At 43.1% G+C, this 13,331-nt stretch overlaps 1 protein-coding gene and 1 long non-coding RNA gene across 7 annotated transcripts in view; one reads left to right on the top strand and one right to left on the bottom strand.

Annotated features, from left to right (window-relative positions):
* The window catches only part of ULK4 (unc-51 like kinase 4), a 569,816-nt gene that overhangs the window by 49,011 nt on the left and 507,474 nt on the right, over positions 1–13,331 (bottom strand). The window lies entirely within an intron of this gene.
* Positions 11,152–12,495, top strand: LOC109248806 (uncharacterized). The gene is made up of 2 exons (XR_002072268.2): positions 11,152–11,299; positions 12,221–12,495. It is a non-coding gene; the product is annotated as an uncharacterized LOC109248806 (long non-coding RNA).

Genomic DNA, 13,331 nt, shown 5'->3' with positions numbered 1-13,331 from the left:
AAATTATTTTTTTAATGGTGTCTAAAATTGTCTTAAGGCCATACGGCAAATGGAGGAATTTTTACTCAAGAAAATCCACTAACATGCTCAGTAAGAACCGTGAAAGTCTGTGGCACGTCAGCCACTATCCTCTCCATTCCTTCCTCTTTCCAACTCAGTACAGTGGAAACTCCACTCTAGGCTGGTGTAGCCAAGAATAATGGGCTCCCTTTCCTGCCAGTTCCCAGTTAAGGGCTCTGATACACCCCTAGGAGGGGCAAGACACCAACATTTCCCATTTTGCCCAACTATGTGGTGTAGAAACGAAATTCCATGCAAGTACGTCTGAGAAATCGGAGGCGTCCTTCCTTCACCCAGTTCCCATTCGGAGAGTAGATGTTCCCTGACAGGTGTGGCACACTGGGAACAGTGGCGCCCTGACGGCCCCTGCCCCAGTTTGCTCATAGGGCAGAGGTTCCATGCTGGAAGAGGTAAGGTGAGAAGGCCAGAGGCTGCCAACGCTATCCTACTCCACTCATAAAGCAGGGATGTCGCTCTGAGAGAAACTGCCCACGGTCCCCTCCCCAGCTCCAGGGTTGTGGCTCAGGGATATTGCCCAGGGCAGAGGCAAGCCATAAGAACAAAGAACTCCAAACTTTCCCCAAAGGAACTGACTTTATTTGGAACAGAGTATGAGGAAGTTCAAGCTTAAGGATGCTCTTAAGGGCAAAGACAAAGAAGCTTTCAGTGGTAAGCAAATAAGGGAAGGCTAGCAGTCTCGTAGCTGCAAGCTATACTGTAGGCCAGCTTCTTTATCAGAGAGAACTGAAAAAAGAGCCCAAAAGAGAGCCCTCCTGGGGTCAGAAGAAACCTTGAAGCCTGGCCTCAAAAAATTCTCCTGCAAAGGACCTAAACTTATTTGGATCAGACTGCAGAGCGATTTTTGCCCTACAGCATTCCTAAAAACAAATACAGCAATCAGTGATTAATAGAAGCTCACGACAGACAACTTAACAGAGAGTTCAGGGAAAGGGGCAGAGAGCCTGGTAAAACCATGATCATCCCAGGGTGACTGTGCACACCCTCAAGAATAAACTCCTGAGAAAGTGTCATGAAAGGCTCTATGCTGTGGGGAGGGTGGAAAGAAATAGACTCCACCTATAATAGCATTACCAGTCATGGAACAAATAAACAAAGAACAATAACGAGCTCTGGGAGGAGGGGAACCAGTAACCAGAACTGCCACAATATATTATCTAAATTGTCTAGTTTCTGAGCCAGAAAAGACCCCAAATAGCCAAGCAACCTTGAAAAAGAAAACCAAAGTAGGAGGCACCACAATCCCGGACTTCAAGCTATATACTACAAAGCTGTAATCATCAAGACACTATGGTTCTGGCACAAAAAAAGGCACATAGATCAATGGAACAGAATAGAGAACTCAGAAATGGAACCACATAACTAATCTTTGACAAAGCAGGAAAGAATAGCCAATATCCAGCAAATGGTGCTGGGAAAACTGGACAGCGACATGCAGAAGAATGAACCTGGACCGTTTTCTTACACCATACACAAAAAATAAACTCGAAATGGATGAAAGACCTAAACATACGACAAGAAGCCCTCAAAATCCTCGAGGAGAAAGCAGGCAAAAGCCTCTCTGACCTTGGCTGCAACAAGTTCTTATTCAATACGTCTCTAGAGGCAAGGGAAACAAAAACAAAAATGAACTATGGGGACCTCATCAAGATAAAAAAAATTCTACACAGAGAAGGAAACAATCAGCAAAGCTAAGGCAACTGAAGGAATGGGAGAAGATATTTCCAAATGACATATCAGATAAAGGGTTAGTATCCAAAATCTATAAAGAACTTATCAAATGCAACACCTAGAAATCCAGTAAAGAAATAGGCAAAAGACAAATAGACACTTTTCCAAAGAAGACATCCAGATGGCCAACTGACACATGAAAAGATGCTCAACATCACTCATCAGCAGGGAAATACAGATCGAAACCACAATGAGATACCACCTCACACCTGTCAGAATGGCTTAAATTAACAACTCAGGCAACAACAGATGTTGGCGAGGATGCGGAGAAAGAGGATCTCTTTTGCACTGCTGGTGGGAATGCAAGCTGGTGCAGCCACTCTGCAAAACAGTATGGAGGTTCCTCAAAAAACTAAAAATAGAGCTACCCTACCACCCAGCAACTGCAATCCTAGGTATTTATCCAAGGAATACAGGTGTGCTGTTTCAAAGGGGCACACGCACCCCAATGTTTATAGCAGTGCTATTGACAATAGCCAAAGTAGCAATGTCCATTGACAGATGAATGGATAAAGAAGATGTGGTATATATACACGATGGAGTATTAGTCAGCAATCAAAACGAATGAAATCTTGCCATTGCAACTACATGGATGGAACTAGAGAGTATTATGGGAAGCAAAATTAGTCCAAGAAAGACAAATATGATATGACTTCACTCATATGTGGAATTTAAGATCCAAAACAGATGAGCCGAAGGGAATTTATTATTTTTAAATCATATAAAAACAGGGAGGGGGAAAAAACAGAAGAGCCTCTTAAATACAGAGAACAAACTGAGTGTTGCTGGAGGGGTTGTGGGTGGGGGGATGGGCAAAACGGGTAAGGGGCATTAAGGAAGACACTTGTTGGGATGAGCACTGGATGTTCTACGTTGGGGATGAATGACTGGAATCTACTCCTGAAATCATTATTGCACCAAATGCTAACTAATTACTGGATGTAAATTAAAAAATTAAAAAATTAAAAATAAATAAAAATAAAATGCCTAGTTTCCAAAAAGAAGTTATGAATATAAAATAGCACCCATACAGGAAAAAAAAAAAAAAAAGCAAGCAACAACTGTGATAGGACTCAGATGTTGGATTTAACAGATGTGAACTTCTAGGCAGTTTTCTTAATGGAAATCATGTTTGAAGAAGTACGATGACAATTTTCATCAGAGAATACTGATAAAGAGAAAAATTTTTTAAAAATGAATTCTGATGTTGGAAAGTATAATAAATGAAATGGTAAGTTCACTCGAGACTCCCAATAGTAGATATGAAGAGTCAGAAAAACCCCCACCATATTTAAGATTTATCAGTAGAGATTATGCAATCTGAAGAACAGAGAGACAACGATGATGAAGAAAAATGAAGAGAGCCTTAGAGAAACGTGAGACACCATTAAGTGTATCAGCACGTGTATAATGGGAGTACCAGGAGGGGAAAGACAGGAGCAGAAAAATACATTCAAAGAAATAATAGCTGTGAAGTTTCCAAATTTGATGGAAACCAATCTACGCACCCAAGAAGCTCTCCCACTTAACACTGACAAAGTAGAATTCTTCTCTGAAATTGTTTCTCACCTCAGCTGGTGGTCATCAACCCACCAACAACCCAGGCAAAATCTAGTGGTCCTATTTCCTGGTTCCCTCACACCCTGCATCCAACACAAGAGCTAGTCCTGAAGGCACTACCTTGAAAGCACAACTCCAGTCCTATTATAGCAGTCCATCGTCACCATCATCTGTATCTGTATTTAGTACGGTAACCTCCTAATGAGTACCCTGCTTCAACTCTTGCTTACTCTAATCCTCTGTTCCCACAGCAGCCGTAATTCAGAATCATTTCATGTCCTGATTAAGACTCTCCAAGCGTTGCCTATTGCAATTAAAATACAAACCGTGCCAAACTAACACCTATTCTAGTGTCCGGTCACCTCTCCTTCATCTGTCCCCTCTCGCCCTATGTGTTTTGGCCTCACTGGCCTATCTATTCCTTGAACAAACCAAGTTCATTCACCATAAGTGCACCTGGTGGTCTATAGGTCCAGAATAATCTCCCCTACATGACCAGCTCCTACTCAGCATTCAGGCCTTGGCTATCAGAGAGGGCCTCCCTGACCATGCCTTCCCCAGTTTCTCTCGACTGAAAAATGGGCCAGGGTGCCTGGGTGGCTCAGTCAGTTAAGTGTCCAACTGTTGGTTTCAGCTCAGGTCATGATCTCGTAGTTTGTGAAATGGAGCCCCCATCAGGCTCTGCTTGGGATTCTGTCTCTCCCTCTCTCTCCCCACCCCTCATCCGTTCACACTCTGTCTCTCAAAATAAATAAACATCTTTTTTTTTTTTTTAATGGGCCAAGTATTGAAGAAACATCTGCCAAAGAAGATATCCAAATGGCCAATAAGCACATGAAAAGATGTATAGTATCATTAGCCATCAGGAAAATGCAAATCAAAGCCACACTGAGATATCACTTCACATCCACTAGGATGGCTTTACCCGAAAAGACAAATATTAGCAAGTGACGACAATGATAAGGATGTGGAGAAACCAGAATTCTCAGACACCACTGATGAGGATATAAAATGATGCAGCCATTTTGGAAGAGACTGCGGGAATTCCTCAAACGATTAAACACAGATTTACCGCGCGACCCGGCAATCGCATACCCAAGAGAAACAAAACCTTAAGCCTACATGAAAATTTGTATGTGAAGGTTCCTGGCAGTAGTATTTATAATAGCAAAAGGTAGAGAAAACTCCAGTGACCGCCAACGGATGAATGGATACACATAATGTGGTATACCCATACAACGGAATATTATTGGGCAGATAAAAGGGATGAAATACTGACACGTACCACAACACAGATGAACTTCGAAAGCACTCTACTAGGTGAAAAAAGTCAGAACGAGGTGCTGAAGGTAGGAACCTTTCTGATCCAGTCCACCGCGTACTGTCAGCATCTTGCGTCTTGCACATAATTGGCACTCAAATCTTTGTTAAGTAAATGAGTTAATACGTTGGAATATCTTTTGTTCTTAGCCCATGTATTTCCCTATGCAGTTTTCTACATTAATATTGTATCAGTCATTCTCTGAAAACATTAATTCTCTCCTTAAACATTTTCATTTTTGAATGACTAAATATTTTCATGTAAAATCGACAGTTACATCTCTTTTCTCAGCCATTCAAATTCATTTCTTCTGATTTTGAAACACTGCCAATTTACTTCTTAATAACTTTTTAGTCCCCGCACAGCCGATTATTTATAAAGGTAAAATATCCAACATAAGGATTTGTGAAGCTTCTATGACAGAACAGAACACAGCCCAGCTCCAGCCTGTCAGCCCCCTTCCTGCACACACAGATTTACCAAAACACAACCATTTTTTTTCTCGGTCAAATATACATCCCATCAATTTTAATATAGGGGGAACCTTACCATAAATGGCTGATGCTGACCAGAATTGTAATTCTGATGGAGAAATTTACCGGAATACTCTACAGAGCTCTGATTTATTCCGCAACGCTGCCTAAACCACAAACCAGGGCTCTGGCACCCTCCAGAATAACTTCCTGTGATTACAGACAGGAAAGATTTACTTTCAGGTCCCCAGGTTGGGAAAGTTGCTGCCAACCGCTTTTGATATCTGTTTACTGTTAACTCACAGGTGCTGCAGGGAATCTATCACCTGAACTCCTTCCTCCTGTGGATGCAGTTTTATTGACCCTTTAACTAATGGGTGTATCCGACGCTGTTGTCCCAGGGGTTAAGGGAAAATATTAATGAGTTTAAAGGAAAAAAATCGCTCTCAACCCTTTATCTTACCTCTCGAGAAAACACTAATGGGGCAAATATAGGTTAAAAAAAAACCAAAAACAAGACAGAAAAAAATCTCCTTGTTTTAGTTCTTCCATTTCATGACTGGTAAATAATAATTGGTGGAATTTTCTCTGGCACAGAGAATGGAGACGATACTTTTAGAATACAGGTCTCAAGTAGAATTTCACTTTGTAGAACAAGTTTGGTATTCTAATTTAAGAAGTCCACACAGGTTTGAACTGGGTGTGTTAGGCTAGTTGTTAAAGAATGGTTGCTTGTGTATTTTAATAAAAATGGGTATTTGGGTTTGGTTTTAAATCCAGTAAGCAGGCATAGTTTAAAACTTTAGTTTCTTAAAATATAAACGTAATAGTACTTACAGGCAAACCAGAGAGCTGGAAGAAATGCTACACACAAAGCTTTTGTTCTGGATCATAGCTAACACTATCCTTAAACAATTTATCCAGAGTCTTCTACGTAGTAAGGGTACTATGCAGAGCGTTGGTAGGAAGAGAAAAGTCCAGGGCTTGTAGCATGCCCTGAGGGAAATCCTGATGTACAGGGTCAGCCAGTCACTCGAGACACCTGAGAGTGACAGCAGCAGACAATCAGCAGTGTCCTCTGTGAGGGGAGAGCAGATCTAGAACAGCAACTTGGACACCATGTGTCCAATCATGACTTACAGAGAAAACGGGTGGCATTTGGAATGAAGTGGTCTTAACCAGTGATGTCACCGTAACTGGCAGAAGATGACAGATCCATTAAAAACATTTACTCCCAGCGTGTTAATTTCGTCCTAAACAGAACAGTGGAGGAGTCTGTACCACTGATTGTCTGATGGTGGAGTTTGAGGCATAAAGGATTATGTCTGAAAAGGTATCATTAGCTGTGACAGGTCTGTGAACATGAGTTAAGGTATTTCTTGCATCCTTTCTAGAATGGGGTTCTCATTTGACTTAAGTGCAATAGAAAAGCTAGTACAAGATGGCCCCGGAGACGACTTTAAATGGCTGTGCGGAGACTGGGGTAGCCTTGAGGAAGGCCCTGCCGGCTGTGTTTCTCTCTTTGGTCTGAGGGCATCTCCTCTGGGGAGGGGGTGCTGTGGGCTAGTGCAAGGAAGGGTTCATGACTGCAATTTATTCCGCCAACCAGATGGTCTCCATCATAAGAACTGCAGGCCACCTCATTTCCACGGAGATCTCAATGGCTCGAAAGACCTAACAGCAATTTTTGTGCCACATGTGCACGGTTACCCTAACTCATCAGAATGAGCAAGGTGTTTAACTGTTGTCAGTTTTGGGAGAGGCCAGATCAAAAGGGAGAATCTGCAGGTCTGGCTCTCTCAAAATCTAGGTTCTAGAAAATAAGAAGAAGTCTTTGCATGTATCGTTTTATTAGCCTAAATACATCCTGGTACATGGTCAAAATAAGTACATCTCCAATCTCCCATGGCAAATGCCATCATATCACCATATTTATTTTTTAAATTATTTTTTTTCAGTTTACTTATTTTTGAGAGGGAAAGAGAGCACGAGTGGGGCAGGGCAGAGAGAGAGGGAGACACAGAATCTGAAGTAGGCTCCACGCTCTGAGCTGTCACCACAGAGCCCAATGTGGTGCTGAAACTCATGAACCATGAGATCATGACCTGAGCTGAAGTCGGATACTTAACCGACTAAGCCACCCAGGTGCCCCACCATATTTATTTTTTAAACATCTACCATTTATTGGTGTTTCCCATGTACCTGATGCCCTTCAAACCTTTTATATGTATTACATCATAGAAGCCTCCCAAGAACTACATGAAATAGGCATTGCCACTTTGCCCAATTAATAGATCTGGAAACTGAAGATAGGTTAGATAACTCTCTTAAAATCACGGAATCGGGAACTGAAAGGGCTGGAGTCGTTGAATAATACACGTAGAGCCCAAGCTTTCATGCACCGAATCCATAGTGGTTTCTCTGTCGAGACAGATACAAAAGTTTCTCATAACTTAATACAACTCAGAAGTGATATAAATACGCTATATTTTAAACGTTCATGGGTTAAAACAAATATAAACTTGTATTTTCCTTAAATCACTGAACACACTGCACACGACTAGAGAATCTGCTACTTGAATTGTGAGTCCAGATGCTGCTTACTGGTTACGTGACACGTTTGAGTGGTTTGAGCCTTTGTCTCCCCAACTATAGAAGCATGGATTTCTTGAGGGGGATTCAGGGTAATGTACGTAAAGCATCCATCTCATTGTGGACATGGGACAAAAAGCAGCCGTTATTATTATGAGATAATCTAGGGGAAAGTCCTGTGTAAACCAAGCTATAGGAATCCAGAGGGTATCACTATCACTACCTATGTAAGGATGATGAACGTGTTAATACAAGGCAGCCGAGAGAATCCCAGCACATTCTCCAAGAACAAGGAGAGTGGCTGGGTCCCCGGCAACCTCACACACATAGTATAAATTCCTCCAGTGTCTGTGGGACCAAGGGAACCATCCACTAACCTTGCCCACTCCCGCAAACCAGGCTGAGCGCTGGGCACAACTTCTGCCTGCCTCTGCCCTGGACAAGAATCCTTCTCAAGCGTGAACGTGCTCCTGAATCGATCCTGAGACGTCCAGCCTTTAAATAAGCCATGGAGGCTGCTTTGGAACAAGTTTTAAGCTCAGTAATTTAATGCAATTATAGCTTACTGCCATTTTTTAAAGCCTGGAAACTGTCCATGGGTCTTAATTGCCAGACCTTTCTGGTTCTTACTTTTCTCCCTTTATAATACAGCAAACTGGGACCCTGGGAAGGTGCTTTCTCCCAAGATCTCACATTTCCATTACTACTTCAGGGGGCACCTTTAAAAGAAGAGGAGAGGTGTTAATGAGGGTGGTAATGGTCTCTAAAAAACCGTTTCTAGTCTCCAGTGCCCTTTAGAAAGTCAGCATTAGTGTGAAAAGAGCTAGGGGTATAAAAAATTCAACAACTCCTAGGGATAGAAGCTTTGCTTCCTGCAGCCAGTGACACCCCTACTCCACAAAGACTGGACTGGTGTTGCAGGGAAATTTTCCATTGCTGTCCCTTTGCTCAAAGTCCTGTATTTGGATTGTTGCGGCTGTTATTTCTTAAAGTAATGTACCTGCCCCAACTGGACCCACTGAAAGGTAGTACCCCCGAGTGCTAGCCATAGAGCACCTGCATGGGAACCATCTCAAACTGGATGAAAAGCAGATTCCAGAGCCCCACCCCAGACCTAATGAACTTACGGTAGTTGGCAGGGATCAAGAATCTGCCTCTCTGCAAAGCTCCAAAGTTTGAGAACATAAACACCAAAGTTTGAGAACAACCGGAAAAAGAAATGATGGACGCCTACTTCCGGCCAAATGATCCAAAATGCTCAGCAGGTACTGCTTACTAGACTACGTCACAAACACATGAAATCTGTACTCAGGATCTGTGCTTGACTCAACGTTAAAGGAACCGAAATAAATGTGTGCCAGAGACTTATTGGGTGACATTTCGAAAATGAAGGTGAAAAGAACACACTGTAGGAGGTTATCTTTATGACCAGGGATTAGAGGAAGCCTTCTCGAGCCAAGCTCTCAAGGTACAAACCAAAGACAAACAGCTGATATTTTTCTGGTCAGCGAAGGACAGGACAGGCAAAGTCAACAAACATGCCAGGCGTGGAGATACTATTTGGCATCTTTCGATCCACATATAAATACCTGGACTATCGACAAATCAGCCAGGAATACCAACAGGAGAATGGGCAAAGGATATGAACAGAAAATTCACAGAAGCGCTTGTGTGCAGAGAAATGCAAAACGAATTCACAGGGAAACATGACCTTGCACCCACCAGAGTGGATATGAGTGCCTGGAAAACAGAAAGGTAGATTACACTGAACGTTGACAAGGATACACAGGAGCCAAGGACCCTCCGGAACCATTGTGGGGGATTAACCCCGCACAGCCACTCTGTCAAAACAATCTGCAAGGACTTATTGAAATAAAGTTATGCCCACGTATGGTCTATGTTCTAGATGCAAAGAACTACGCGTACATAAAGTAACATGAACGGGGCTTTCAAGTACAGTGTTGGGTGAAAAAAGAAATGTTAAAAAAAAAGAGAGAACATGATCACATTTCACAAGAACAGTATCACTTGTGTAAAGTAAACACACACACCAAACATAAAAGAGCTCTCTGTGCATGAGTGGAGAGTGGAGAGGGAGAAGACAAACAACGACAAATAGCTTAGCTTATAGTTGAATTACAACAGCAAAAAACAGTGGGCACGGTGCATCTATCTAGAGAAAGAAACTTTAACTTCAGCCACAAGACAAAAAACGAACACTTTCCTTAAGTAGGATTTACAGGATCGACTAAAAACCGTAGTGGTCTCACACTGCCGTATTACAGGAGATGAAGTCTTCCCCGGCAAGCCAGGAGCTCACCTCCGAGAAGCCCGCGCCCAGGCACGTGACTCTGCCGATGGCCCAGGGGGGCCAGGCTGGTGGCGAGGACGCCTGTGAGGTTGCTGGGAGGGCCCCTCTCCTCCCCCAGTCCCATCCCACTTGCAGACGGTGTGTCAAAGGCGGAGGGGTACCCCAGCCTGGGCTCGGGGTACTGAGATTGCGGGTCCTCTGCAGCATGAAGAAGGCAGCCCGCTCTCTGCCTTTCAACTCAGGGGACAGGTTCTGAGACTCTCTGGTGAGCCCGCCCTGTGTTAGGGCCGCAAGGAGGCGCAAAGAAGATGCAGGCCTGGCCCCTGGGAAGGAGTCTTCAGGCTAGTGTCACTATACTCCCTATCATTCAATAGTCCTTAATCAATCCTCCGCTGAATACGACAGCTACGCTGAGCGAGGGGACGGGTGAGTATCTGTGCCATGTATGAGATCCTGTATTAAAGTCAATGCATTTATCGAGGGCCTGCTCCATGCAAGAGCTATACAAAGGCATGTAAGAAAACATCCCTGCCTTAACTTGGCAGGGAGAGTAGACAGGAAAAGGTTAATAGGAACTCAAGAATCACAGAAGACAGGCTCAGGAACGCTATTAGGTACAGAGGATTAAGAGCCCGTTAGGGGAGTGTCCACCCCTTCAGCAGACAGAGGGCTGACAGAGACAGGGGGAAACTGGGAAAGTGGAAAGAACAATGGGGGGAAGACACAACCAAAAGCCAAGGTTGAAGGCGAAGGGCCCCTCTCTCTCTGGGACTCTCCCTGCCAGTATTTTTCTCTTTCTCTCCTGGAGGGCCATATAAAGGCATTTTCCTCTTTCATCTTGTACATTATGATCCTAGGAGGGGTCTCCTCGGCTTCTCTTGTTTTCCAACTACCATCGCATGACAAACAATGCGTGTTTCACTCTTGCGTGGAGAAGTCTTGTACCAAAATATTAGGTTGGAAAAAAAAAAATTAGCACCACAAGAGGAAAAACAAATGATCACCTTTCCAAAGGAGATAATTACCCAGCCAAATGAGATCATCTGCACTGGGAGGGACCAGTCGGGCTTGTTGGGGTGGGAGAATGCCCCTCATTTCTTCCTGGCACAACCTACAATTTTCTGATGGTTTGGGTGATACGCTTTTCATTAAAGTACGGCTTCACACTGTTCTCTCAGTCCCCGGTGACCATGAGATGAGTGCGATGGCGATATTTTCCCGAGAAACCCCAAGGTAAATCCCTCTTTTCAAAAAGTGACAGTATCAGTTAGGTCACTCAGAAAAGTGAGGACGTCTGAAAGTCCGGGAGGTGGGGGTGTCCCGGGGACCTTGAAGAATTAAGACGAAGTACAAGTTAGACAGACTAGGGGCTGAGCCAACTTTTCAAAAAATACTTATATTTAAATATAAATTATTAATTGGTTTCCTAGAAGAAAGAGAAGAGTTAAACTCTAACTAAATATAAGGAAGAAATCAGATTTTACATTATTATGCAAAGCAGACACTTTCAATGCAAATACTTATCCATTCAGTAAGTTCTAGAATTTATGTTATTGTCTTGGTTGAAAATGGTTTTCAGGACACAAAAATTGCATGTGAGAAGCCCCTGGCACTAAAAGAGCTGTTTTTAATGAAAGAATGGATTTTATAATATGTATGTATATAAAAAATGGATATTAGGGGCTCTTAGGTGGCTCAGTCAGTTGGGTGTCTGACTTCAGCTCAGGTCATGATCTCGGGGTTCGTGAGTTCGAGTCCCGCATCGGGCTCTGTGCTGACAGCTCAGAGGCTGGAGTGTGCTTCAGATTCCGTGTCTCCCTCTGTCTCTGCCCTTCTCCTGCTTGCACTCTGCCTCTCTCTCTCTCAAAAATAAGTAAACATTAAAAAAAAATTTTTAATGGACAATATATATTGTATGTATACATAACTCTGTATATACATGTACACATGTGTATATGCATATATCTGTATAAACATAAAGTAATGCATTTATATATGTAATAAAATAAAGCCAGGTCTTAGTCATGGCCCAGTGAAAATCAGTGGACACGATGACTGAGCTCCGCCCCCCGCCCCTCCCCCCCCCCCCCAAGAGTACAGCATGGGCTCCCTGAGGACAGACTGCTCTGATCTGTTCTCCCATTCTCTCTGCAGGCTGCCAATCCCCAGCCTTCTGACCGTGAGAAGTACCAGTCCCCTTCACAAATCAACATGGACAACTCTTCAAATTCGATTCTCGGGTACAAGTTCACCGCTAATTCCTGCAAGAATTTCATTATTAACTGAAGCATAATTTAGAATCTGTGACTGAAATGCCCGCCTGCTACAATCCCCAGCTTTCCTCTTCAACTAGATTACCCTACGGTTGTTGGGAACTGTATTAAGCGCAAGCTAAATAAAGTTACATTTACATGCTTGGATATACACAAGACTACACATGTAGTAGAATGGTATTATATGCTATCTCCCGTTTGAAAAGGGGAAAAAGAAAAACATTAGGTCAATGGCAGACGGAATGCAATAGAAGCTTACAGTCAATAGGATACATGCTTGGGGGCTTTGGAATAAAAGGAAAAGCTCACACAAAATGTGTATTTTGATGGTCATGTGCAAAGTCTGTTTTCCAGATGTTTTGAGCTGTTTGTAATGAAGTTTCTCTTCTCTCTCCCTAAGTCATGTTACCCTGATTGGTGAGAGTGGACAGTTTAACTATGTCAAGGCCTATTAGAAATGGTCCTCTTTGACAGTGTCTGGTGCTTTGGGAGGGACATAGAAAACGGGGGTGCCATTCACCAGACTATCAACCAGAGGGACCACTGACCCAGAGGCCAGCCCCTTCTCAGCCCATCAAGAGCAGGGTCCCTAGAACATGGTGGCAAATACTTTATGTAAGGGCTCTGAATTGAATGCAGTCTCTTGACCAAGTAGTTTAGGAGTAGTTCTATAAAACAGGTCAGTGGGGCGCCTGGGTGGCTCAGTCGCTTGAGCGTCCAACTTCAACTCAGGTCACGATCTCATGGTTTATGAGTTCAAGACCTGCGTCAGCCTCTGTGCTGACAGCTCAGAGCCTGAAGCCTGCTTCAGATTCCGTGTCTCCTCTTTCTCTGCCCCTCCCCTGCTCATGCACGCTCTCTCAAAAATAAATAAACATTAAAAAATAAATAAAAATAATCAGCAAAACTAAAAGGCAACCAACAGAATTGGAGAAGATATTTGCAGACGACATATCAGATAAAGGGTTAGTATCCAAAATCTATAAAGAACT

Source organism: Panthera pardus, unplaced genomic scaffold (assembly GCF_024362965.1).
Source record: "Panthera pardus isolate Hobbes unplaced genomic scaffold, ASM2436296v1 HiC_scaffold_16, whole genome shotgun sequence".
In the NCBI taxonomy this organism is placed as follows: domain Eukaryota; kingdom Metazoa; phylum Chordata; class Mammalia; order Carnivora; family Felidae; genus Panthera; species Panthera pardus.
This window is presented reverse-complemented; position numbering and strand designations above follow the sequence as displayed.